Genomic DNA, 11,204 nt, shown 5'->3' on the forward strand with positions numbered 1-11,204 from the left:
CGTGAAATCAATGTTTTACGCTATCCAATTACAATTTATACTATACATGTCTATAAGAATTGATAGCGATGCTATTGAGCTTAGCTTAGTAGACGATCAGTTTCTTTGGCACTTTGCTAAACGTGTGGTAATAGATGAAACAGCAAGCCTATTTGGAAGGCTACATAGTTCCATTAAGCACATTTCACTATTAGAAGAAATAAGAGAAAAGCGTAAGGTCAAATAGCTGAATAACAGAGAGTCTGATCACTCTTTCAATAACGTTTATGTTCTAATATATGATTCTAGATGACATAAGAAAGTAGCGTTACAATAGATATGCATTTATTTATATAATCAGGTATTCGTGGTGGTTTGAGTCAATGCTCAGGTCGATACGGTGCAGCTAACAACAGATATATGAAAAGAAAATTTGATAGTACCGTAGAAGAGGAGTATCTTGTTTATGTAGACGCTAATAACTTGTATGGACATGCAATAACACAATATTTGCCACGAGATAAAATTGAGTGGGAAGAAAATTTTGATAAAATTGACTTTCTACAGGTTGCAGATGATGTTCCAATAGGTTGTTTTTTAGAAGTCGATTTAGATTATCCTCAATCAATTCACGATGAGCATAATGATTTTCCATTTTGTCCAGAACACATCAAGCTTCATGGTTCTAAGCATGAAAAATTATGTGCTACTTTCATGAATAAGAGAAATTATGTGATACATTATCGAGCTCTTAAACAAGCAGTTGAACATGGACTCAAGCTTGTAAAAATTCATAGAGTATTGAAATTCGAGCAATCTGCATGGCTAAAACCATACATCGACCTGAATAGTTCGATGAGAGCGAAAGGTAAAAATGAGTTTCAAAAAAATCTTTTCAAACTCATGAATAATATTATATATAGTAAAACTATGGATAACGTTCGCAAACATGTTGATGTAAAACTTTTAGCAAAGTGAGATGGTTGATATGGTGTGGAAGCTTTCGTTTCAAAACCTAACTTTTATAATAGAGTTATTTTTTATGAAAACTTGATCGCTGTTCGTTGCGTAAAACTCAAGTATATTTAAATAAATCTATTTATGTCGGTCATACAGTATTAGACGTATCCAAAACATTAATGTACAGATTTTATTATGATTAGATGAAAAGAATATATGGAAAAAAGTGTAAGCTTCTTTATATGGATACTGATAGTTTCATATACTCCATAAAGTATCAAGACATTTATCCTGATATGAAAACTAATATAAATTATTTTGACACTTTTGGCTATCCTGCTGACAACGTATTCGATATGCGAAGGGTAAATAAGAAGGTAGTTGGTTTAATGAAGGATGAGTGCAATGGAAATATACTAACAGAATTTATTGGTTTGAGGAGTAAAATGTACTGTACACGTGTCAATAGTATTGATGCCATGAAAAAAATTAAAGGTGTGAAGGCTTCTATTGGCGAGAAAACTATTGAATTTGATCATTATTTGGACTATTTACAAAATTTACATATTCATAAAAGACAGCAATGTACGATCAGATTGTTACCTATTACCTAACAGTACTGATACACTCGTACATGGACATTGCAAAATTAGGTAAGTCAAAAAAAACTTTAATATTTTTTAAAATATAATCATGGAACAGATGCGTAATTAGTCTTAATCAGTGTTGTCTAATTTAATGTACATTTTCAAGAAAAAATTCAAATACGTAAGATGATTACATGGGCATATGCACATCGAACTACTCTTCAAGCAGAATGGATAAATATGGCTCGTGATAGAGAACGATTTAAAATGAGAATCAAACGTTTGAGTGAAATTATTACACCTGTACTAATAAAAAAATGTATAGAAATGAAAAAATAAAAAAACATAGAATATATTTTATCGTTTTATTTATTTATTTAATACCATTTACATATCATCTTTATAAACATAACTATTATGTGATTTGTCAAATCCTGACCATTTTAGATAATAATGATAACCATGTCATTGTAAAACTAGATCAGGTAGTATATCCAACCATTTACGATTACCATTCAGCGAGAACCTTTTCCACATCTTATTTTTCAAAGTTCTATTAAATCGTTCACAAATTGATGCTTTCAATTTACTATATGTAGAATATATATGAATTTTATATTTGGTCATTAAACTTTCGAAATCTTTATTATAAAATTTACGACCTCTTTCAAGATATATCTTTTTTGGCACACGTCCTTTCTCTAGTATAGTTTTCATAACCTTTGCAACATCTTTACTAGTTTTTTGTTTGACTGACTCACACCAAGTGTACTTAGAAAGGCAGTCGATAGCGAACAAGATATACTTTTAATATTTATTTTCTCGTTCATATGGTATTATTTCAACAAGATCAATTTGCCATGTCTTGTCAATATCACGAATGTCAAATGATGAGCTGAGTTATCAAGTTGCAACTGTTTTATACTTGTTCTTCATTTTTTTTCAAACGCAAAAGTTTTTCTTCAATAACATCTAATTTTTAATTCAGTGATGAAATATTCTTGTTGATAGTTAACAATTTTTTGTTCAATATCAGTGTACAACAGCTGATTATTTGAACTTATTTCATCAATTTTTCGCTTCTGAGCGATGATTAATAATGATGAAAATTTTTTCCAACTCGTCACTGATAACTTTTCGCAAAAGTTTAAGATTAACAACGTCTTGAATGTCTGCAGCATTAGTAACTATGCAGAGTCTCTATTATGTGTGTTCTAATAGACACACACGTCGTTAGTGTCTTTCTAGCAAACGAGCGACACTATAACTCGATGTGGTGTATTGCTGCATACATGAGGCCCCGCTCACTTAACGCTCGCTAGTTAATTATTAAATATATTTTACGTATAAGTATATTTATGGGAAAAATCAAATAACTGGAATATATATATATATATATTGCAACGGTAGTCGATTTAATTCATCGAACCGTTCGCGATTCTGCTTCTCGCGCATTAGTTCGAACTATTGAGAGAGAGAGGGGGCGCGCGATCTTTTGAATAAGCAGTTACGCTTCAGCTGTGAACCTGAATTTACCGCCGATTTGTATTGCACTTTGTTTTCGCCGAATAATTAGTTGGGACAATTTCGTGCGTGAGTGCAATTACGGCTGATCACCGTAATTGCACCGCATGGTAGGTGCACCTTCCGTCATATTAAGCGAAACAAAATACATTCGGTATTTTGTCTATTCGTGATAGCGTTATTTTTTTGTATTCGCGTCGTGCGTTAGTTCGCGGTAGAATTCAAATCTACTCTCTCTCTCTCTTTCTCACGGAAAATAGTTAATTGTAAAATCCTATTCGCGAGCGTTAGTCTTTCGGCCCTACAAAGACTGTAGTAATTTTTTTATTAATTAAAGTCTGTTAAATTTATTCGCCGTTTTCGTCATTTAATTTTCCTAGTAGCTTAAGTAATTGAAAAAGGCTTAGGTTTTAATCCAATTACTTCTAGGGGATTAAGAAGATTAGGAGTAAAGTCGCTCACACTTAAAACTCATCAAGTGTAACAAGACACGTGACTTAAGGTGAGTTCAACACCGTTCGATATAAGACAACTAGGATAAATCATCTGACGTTAAGGCGAATACACGTATTATAATACGTGTTTAACGGAGTGGCGGTTTGCTCCACATCGTGGGAGTTTGTTCTTAAATAAATTTCCCATTTTCAGATTTATCTCCCCCGTTACAATATATATATATATATACATATATATATATAAGAAACAAAAAATCATTTCCAAAATTTTCCATTAACTTGATCAGATTTTTTTTGTATCAAAATAAAATTTAACGGTAAAATACAAAATATTAGATTAAAAGAGAAAAAAAGTACACAAACATTTTTTTAAAATAATAGGAACTTTATTAAAACAAAACAAGAACAAATTTACGCAAAATAAGCATGAACGCGTTTGGTAATAGTTTGATGGCATATTGGACAATCGTCAATTCTTGATGTATATTCCATGCATACAGTGATATGTCCACAAGGTGAAAATAGTACAGCTATTCTAGCATCCAAACATACATCTGGTAATTTCAAGTTGACGCAAAATATTGCCTATATCTCGCTGCGACTTTTCAACCCTTTCGCGAATTTTATTCATTTTTTCATTTTGTTTATCTATACTTTTCTTATAACGGCATACAAATTCTTCACATACAGATACCATACCAACAGTTGCATTCGATATGGTTTTCGAAGCACATTTCACCGTCAAATGTAAATCGGAAAAAAGCTTTGTAACAAGGCTCTCTATCGATAACGATAATGCAGGCTCATCTGTACCGAAGGTGGGTTGACAGTAGGTGGGCTAGTCGTTGCGCACACTGGATCTTCACACGTTGTTGCTGCCCGATACTCGAGCTTATGCCGTCCACATACATCTCTACTTTTCCGAGGAGGTACCGATACGGGGCTCGATCCGATCGGCACATTGCCGCAACTTCTGTTGCGAATAAAAAGACAGCCGCCATCCCAGCGCTTATGTTCGGTCATAGGGTCGTCACATTCTTCCCAACGATAGACTTCCATACTACATTCCAAACAGCGCACTCGATCGATCTGCCCCGTATAATAAAAGCCGGCCGCAGCAAGATCTGCTAGTCGTACGTATGCGCATGTCCATTGAGACGTGAAGCTATCCAGCCTCGCTTGCTCAAATCTGCACAAATAAAAATAAAATATTGAAAAAATATAAAGTATGTTCTATAAACAATAAAACAAATAATTACCTATAGTCAATCTTCTTGGAGCTGATTGTAGAATGTTCGTATCACTTTTTTTTCACACTTTACACTAGTTAACTCTCGATGAGAATGCGACTGCTGATGAGATGCAGCTCATTTTTATAGCGGTCAATTGAGATTTCCCCCCTCCATCCTCTATGAAAAAAATTCCATACATACTATACGTACCATACATTCCATACATGCCATACATTCCATACAAAAAATTCATTTAATTTGTTATGAGTTATACACTGCCCGTCGATCACTTTTGCCATGCTTACCTTAAAATTAGGCAAACTTGAAAGTTTTGTATCTTGGTCGAAAATCATCGCTTAGTTTTAAAATTTCTAGGGACGTAGTAAATCACAAAAAAACTAAAACGAAGCGTAAAAAAATGTTAAATTCCTTTTTTTTTTTATGCGCTCAAAAACCGAAAAAAAATGTTTTCTCTAATTCTTTATTTTGTCTTTATTTTCGTATTCTTGGACAGAATATGAACCTTTTTTCTCTTTGGCATTTTTTTTTCAAAACGTACGCAAGTTGAAGTAATTAAGGATTGGAAAAAAAGGTTGCTTTTTACAAAAAATGACGTAACTCGGTTAAAAAACATCAGATAGAACCCCGCGGGAGCTCATTTTAAAGGGAAAGACATTACCCTCCGAACCCCTCCAATCGATTTCCCCCCCCCCCCCCCCCCCCCCCCCCACCGCCTGGTTCTAAATTGGCATTCATTTAAGTCGAGGTTAAAAAAATTGAAATTTTTTTAGTCAGTTTTTTCACTGTAAACAAAACATATTTTCATTTTTAAGTCTCTGCACATCTTAAATGGAAGCTTTTCCAAATTACCTTTAAAATGCCCTACGGTTTTTTGTGATACGATGATTGCCGACCGAGATACAAAACTTTCAAGTTTGCCTAATTTTGAGGTAAGCATGGTAAAAGTGATTGACGGGCAGTGTACATACACGTGCGCGTATGTATGCGTATGTCTCGTACACACGTGCGCGTATGTAAGGAGATTTCACCCCTCCGTCCTACATTAAAAAAAATTCCATACATGCCATACATTTCCATAAAAAATTCATTTAGTTTGTTATAAGTTATACATACACGTGCGCGTATGTATGCGTATGTAAAGCATACAACTTGTGGGGAATTGACTCAACGGTCTATACGAATGACGTCGTTTAAAATTGTCGCATATACGCACTAATTTTAGAGACATTTTTTATTGTTGTTGCTTTTTTAATAACGATATTTCAATTATTTTAACTAAGAACAAATTACCTGTCCTTTCTGTTGAATTCAATTGTTGATAATTTACATATAAATAATTAATTGTCTACATCTAATACTCTATAAGAAAAAATTAGTAACATTATCTATCGAATTTGTTTTCTCGTAATAATCTTTCAGTAATAAAATATTATTAAAATTATTAATTATTAAAATTAATTAATTAAAATTCATGTAAGAACAAGAAAAAAAAATTTTCTTAAATGAATAGACATATAGGAGAATCGAACCTAGCCTCCTTTGCACCTATACGACAGTGCTCTACCGTCTGAGCCATTGCCGCTCTTTCTAAAGATAGTACGTACTAACTGTATCTTACTTCATGATTTAGGAAAAATTATCATTTTTTTAGCATTATTTTGTACGTTGAATTAAGCGAACTATTTTAATTTAGTATATTTTAAAACTAATTTAAAAATACTTACCTTATACTTACCTGCTCGTTTCGCTGAATATCGTAAAGAAAAACACAAGGTTGAATTCATTCGTAAATTGAAATTGTTATTGTTTTTTTGTTGAATCGTTTATTTTTTAGTACTTACCTTTGCGGCTACGATACATTTGCACATACGTTTGAATAGCACTTAAAAGTGCTTATTTATAAAAAATTATATAAGTTTTTTTTATTGAACAAATAGTTTGTCTATAATGAAAATTTAGCACTGAAAAGTGCTGCTTTAAATTTATATTAATCGATGATATCAATTAACTGTCGGGATTGTATAGATTCGCCAACTTGAAAAAAAAGTGGCTCAGAAAAGGTCCGATCGTTCGTTCGCTGCAACTTGTCACTATCAACGGCTTGCCATCACCTACGATTCGTCCGTTGCCTGAGAAAAAAAGCGTACGCGCTATCACGATCCTGTATTAATACACATTGGCATATTTTCTCCACACTAATCGCTATTTCTTTAGCTACTCCCACCACTAATTATGATCGTCTTATGTGCGCGACAAAATCAGTGCTGTCGCATAGTCTCCCACTCCTACTACCAAATCTTCGACCAATGACCGAAGCGCGGGAAGCGTTTCCAAAAATGAATAAAATTTGATCGCCTCACAACGATACGTCGTAATGATTTTTTTGGTTGTAAAGTTAAGTTTAGTGTAGTAAAAAGCAGCGCGAAGACGATAGTGCAGTGAGAGAGCGAGTGTTAGAACAATTGTTTTCGCCGGACGATAGGTCGCGGCCAGACGCGTTGGATGAAACTATGGCAGCATTACGTGAGGACTGTGATCCTTTCGAAGATCAAGTTTTCGGAGTGATAGTGCCACAGATTGAAGCAGTGGTGGACGAAGTCATCGAGCAGCCGCGAACACCAACGCCAAGGAGAGACGACGACATCCACAAAGCTGTAACGATTCGGATGCCGCTGACACCTCCAGCATCAATATTGTAAGTACCTATTTTTTCATTCTCTTTTACTCTCTCTCTCTCTCTCTCTCTCTCTCATTCTGTTTTTCATAATGTAAAGAACAAAATCATTTAAATGTAAATATATATGTTGCAACGGTAGTCGATTCAATTAATCGAACCGTTGGCGATTCTGATTTTCGTGCGTTAGTTCTAAGTATTGAGAGAGAGAGGGGGCGTGCGATCTTTTGAATTAGCAGTTAAGCCTCAGCTGTTACTTGTGTAGTACCGCCAAAATAGTTTAGCACAGTGTTTCACCGATTTGCCAAATAAAAAAGTTTACTTGGATTTTCGATACGTGTGCAAGGGTGAGCGAGGAAGCAGCGACAGTAGCAGCATCACGGAAGCAGCAATAAAAGCAACAGCTATTATACAGCAGATTTGCGAACGAGGCAGCACAGCTGATTCTGATCTGAGGAGCACCTTTAATTTGCTTCAACAATTACGGCTGATCACCGTAATTGCACCGCAGGGTAGGTGCATCTCCCTTAATTATCGCGTGACAAAATACATTTGGTATTTTGTCCAACAGTGTTAGCGTTAATTTTTTGTATTCGCGTCGAGCGTTAGATCGCGCCAATATTCGTATCTTCTCTCTCTCTCTTTCTCACCGAAAGTTATTTAATTGTAAATCCTATTCGCGTGCGTCAGTCTTTCGGCCCGACAAAGACTGTAGAGATTTTTTTATTAATAAAATCTGTTAAATTTATTCGCCGATTTCGTCATATAATTTTTCCTAATAGTTTAAACAATTGAAAAAGGCTTAGGTTTTAATCCGATTATAGCTAGGGGATTAAGTGGATTAGGAGCAAAGTCGATTACACTTAAAACTCATCGAGTATCACAAGGCACGTGACTTAAGGTGAGTTCAACTCTGCTTGATCGAAGACAACTAAGTTAAGTCAGCTGACGTTAAGGCGAATACACGTATTAACATACGTGTTAACGGAGCGGCGGTTTGCTCTGCATCGTGGAAGTTTGTTCTCAAATAAATTTCTCATTTTTGTAGCTTTATCCCCCCGTTACAATGTTCTAATTATTATAAAATTTATATATAATTAATACCATTATACTAATAACACAATTATATTTCAATTTTATTAATTTATTAATATAATGGTATTAGTTATATATAAATTTTTTATAATAATAAGAGCATATATGTTCTTTACATTAAAAAAAGGTTCTGTTCTTTTTTCATTAAATAAAGAATGTGAGAGCATGATAAAGCAATTAAAAATTTATATATCTAATAATATTGTATTAATAAATCAATAAATTGATAACATTTTCTATAAATAATTTATCAATTTATTAATGTAATAGTATTATTCGTTATATATGTATGCGTATGTATGTACGTGTGTATACGAGAGAGAGTATATACTCAAATTTTAAATTTAATGTCTCTGTTACGTGACGGCCTATTATATTACAATTATATACTATCGAATAATATTTTGCTTTCGGGATTTCCGTTCGGACATAGTATAGCTAGCAGTATTCGTATGCGCGACTCGGTGGGAATGAGCGGCAGAGGCTGATTCACGCTGCGTCAGCATGCTGGGACAGTATGCTGACGGTATGCTAGGGACAAAAACTATATAATAAACCAGCGAAAGCAGAGCGAGAGAATTAGTCAGTTAGAAGCAAGCGCTCAATTAAGAAGGCCGCATATTTTTCCTACTGAAATTAAAACTATAATAGAAGTTTGAATATTTAATTGTTTGAGTCATAATTAAATATTAGAAGTGTCGAGTACGATTGCTTTAATAATTTTGCGTAAACAAAAAAGCCACAGGAATTATCATTTTCTTGCGTGTTGGTACGCTATTGGATAAAGAAGACATTAGACAACTAAAATCATAGGAACTAGCATTGTCTCGCGTGTTACTACAGCATTGTATAAAAAAAACATATCGGACCAGTTGATCTGATCAGATTTAAAGAAAAAGTGATTGGCCATTTCACGAAGCGAATAATATTCTGGACCAATTTATATTTACAAAAATTATTACAAAGTAAGTAATACTTTTTATGTAACCGAAAGAATACTAGACATCGCGACGCGAAAATTACGCGTCTGAGAATTTATATATATATCTCTATTCTGTTTAACTTATTTAAGTTGTGAAAGAAACTAGAATAAATATTATAATTGTAAACATCCATAATATTATGGATGTTTACAATTATAATATCCATAATAAACATCCATAATATATCCATATCAATATGCTTCCCGACTATATTAAAGAGAATTGCTATTACATTTTTGGTTTTAACAAATAAGCGAAGAACGTTATAAACGTTCAATTATTTATTTGACAAAAACGTTATCGAGTATCGAATTATAATTAACAGAGATTTCATTATTGACGCGCAAACGGGCCGGGATGCCCGAAAGCCTGACTACCGCCGGAGTCTAAGGCCGCTCGGCTGTTAAAAGAGCCTTCGTACGGGACAAACTCGACTCGTGCGAGTTGTCACCTATCAATTGGTAGCAGAGCGTGGTTTTCAGGCTTGGTCTTTTCGCTTTTCCCTCGCGTTGATAACATTTTCGATGGTTTATCGAATAACCATATAAATTTATTTATATATTGGGTAGCACGAGTATTAATGTAATAAGTATTAATACACTATACTATTAGAATATATGTATTATTGATTAGTGTGTAATATATAGTATTACATAGTATTAATATGTTGACGCGTATTAATTAATATTAATACATATTAATTAATCCGCCGTCTTTTTCATCATTATTAATATTAATTTTTTTTTCTCTAATATCTCGAAACGTGATACGGGTGAATAGGACGCTCGTTTTCGAGCAAGCTAAAGCCACACCGGAGACGCGAAAAAATTGTTTTTTTTTCACACGATCGGGCGCTCAGGAATTTATCTGAGTTTCGTTTTCCGTCACGTAAGCGTAATCAGAGTCTTCGCGTCTGAAACCGGGTGCGTCTCTTTTTCCGTTCCTACATTTCATGATTAGTTGACGGAATAGCATTAGCAACGTGATTCTTTGCTTACAAATATTTGAAAGTCGAAAGGCGGCTTAGGAAAATTCCCTTGATTTATGAACGATCGTTTAAAATTTTGACGTGCGCGGTTGCGAGATATTTTATTTCTTTTTATTCCGTTGTAATAGGGGACTGACACTTGGCATTATCCCGTACCATTCAGTTATTAAAATTTCCCTTAATTATTTTTATTTTTACTTTTACTACTAAAAGCAATTATTAATTTAAGAATAATATATTTATTAGGAATAATATTTTATTAATATAATTTATTTATTGATTGATGGAACAATAGCAATTAATTATTAAAATAAAACTTATATATATATATATATATATAATAAATTGTAACTGACTGACGATAATAATTGGTATATTAGTGGTAATTATTATTCGAATAAATTATTAATTGTTAATTATAATTAATTAATAATTATAATTGGTATTTTGTTGATAATGATTGATTGAATAAATTATTATCATTGTATTATCGACTTTACTCATTTATTGTTAAAAAAAAAAAAAAAAAAAAATGTATGTTGGCAAGTTTTACCCTACAGAATATAATACAAGGGATTACGGAGTTCGATGGAAAAAATGTGCCGCTCAAGGACTTTATCCAAGATATCCGCAATGGAAGAGCGTTGATTACAGATCCACAGGAACAGAATTTTGTCCGCTTACTAATTGCTAAACTACGAGGACC

Source organism: Phymastichus coffea, unplaced genomic scaffold (genome assembly GCF_024137745.1).
Source record: "Phymastichus coffea isolate CEN01 unplaced genomic scaffold, Cenicafe_Pcof_1.1 PCOF00006, whole genome shotgun sequence".
Taxonomy (NCBI): Eukaryota; Metazoa; Arthropoda; class Insecta; order Hymenoptera; family Eulophidae; genus Phymastichus; species Phymastichus coffea.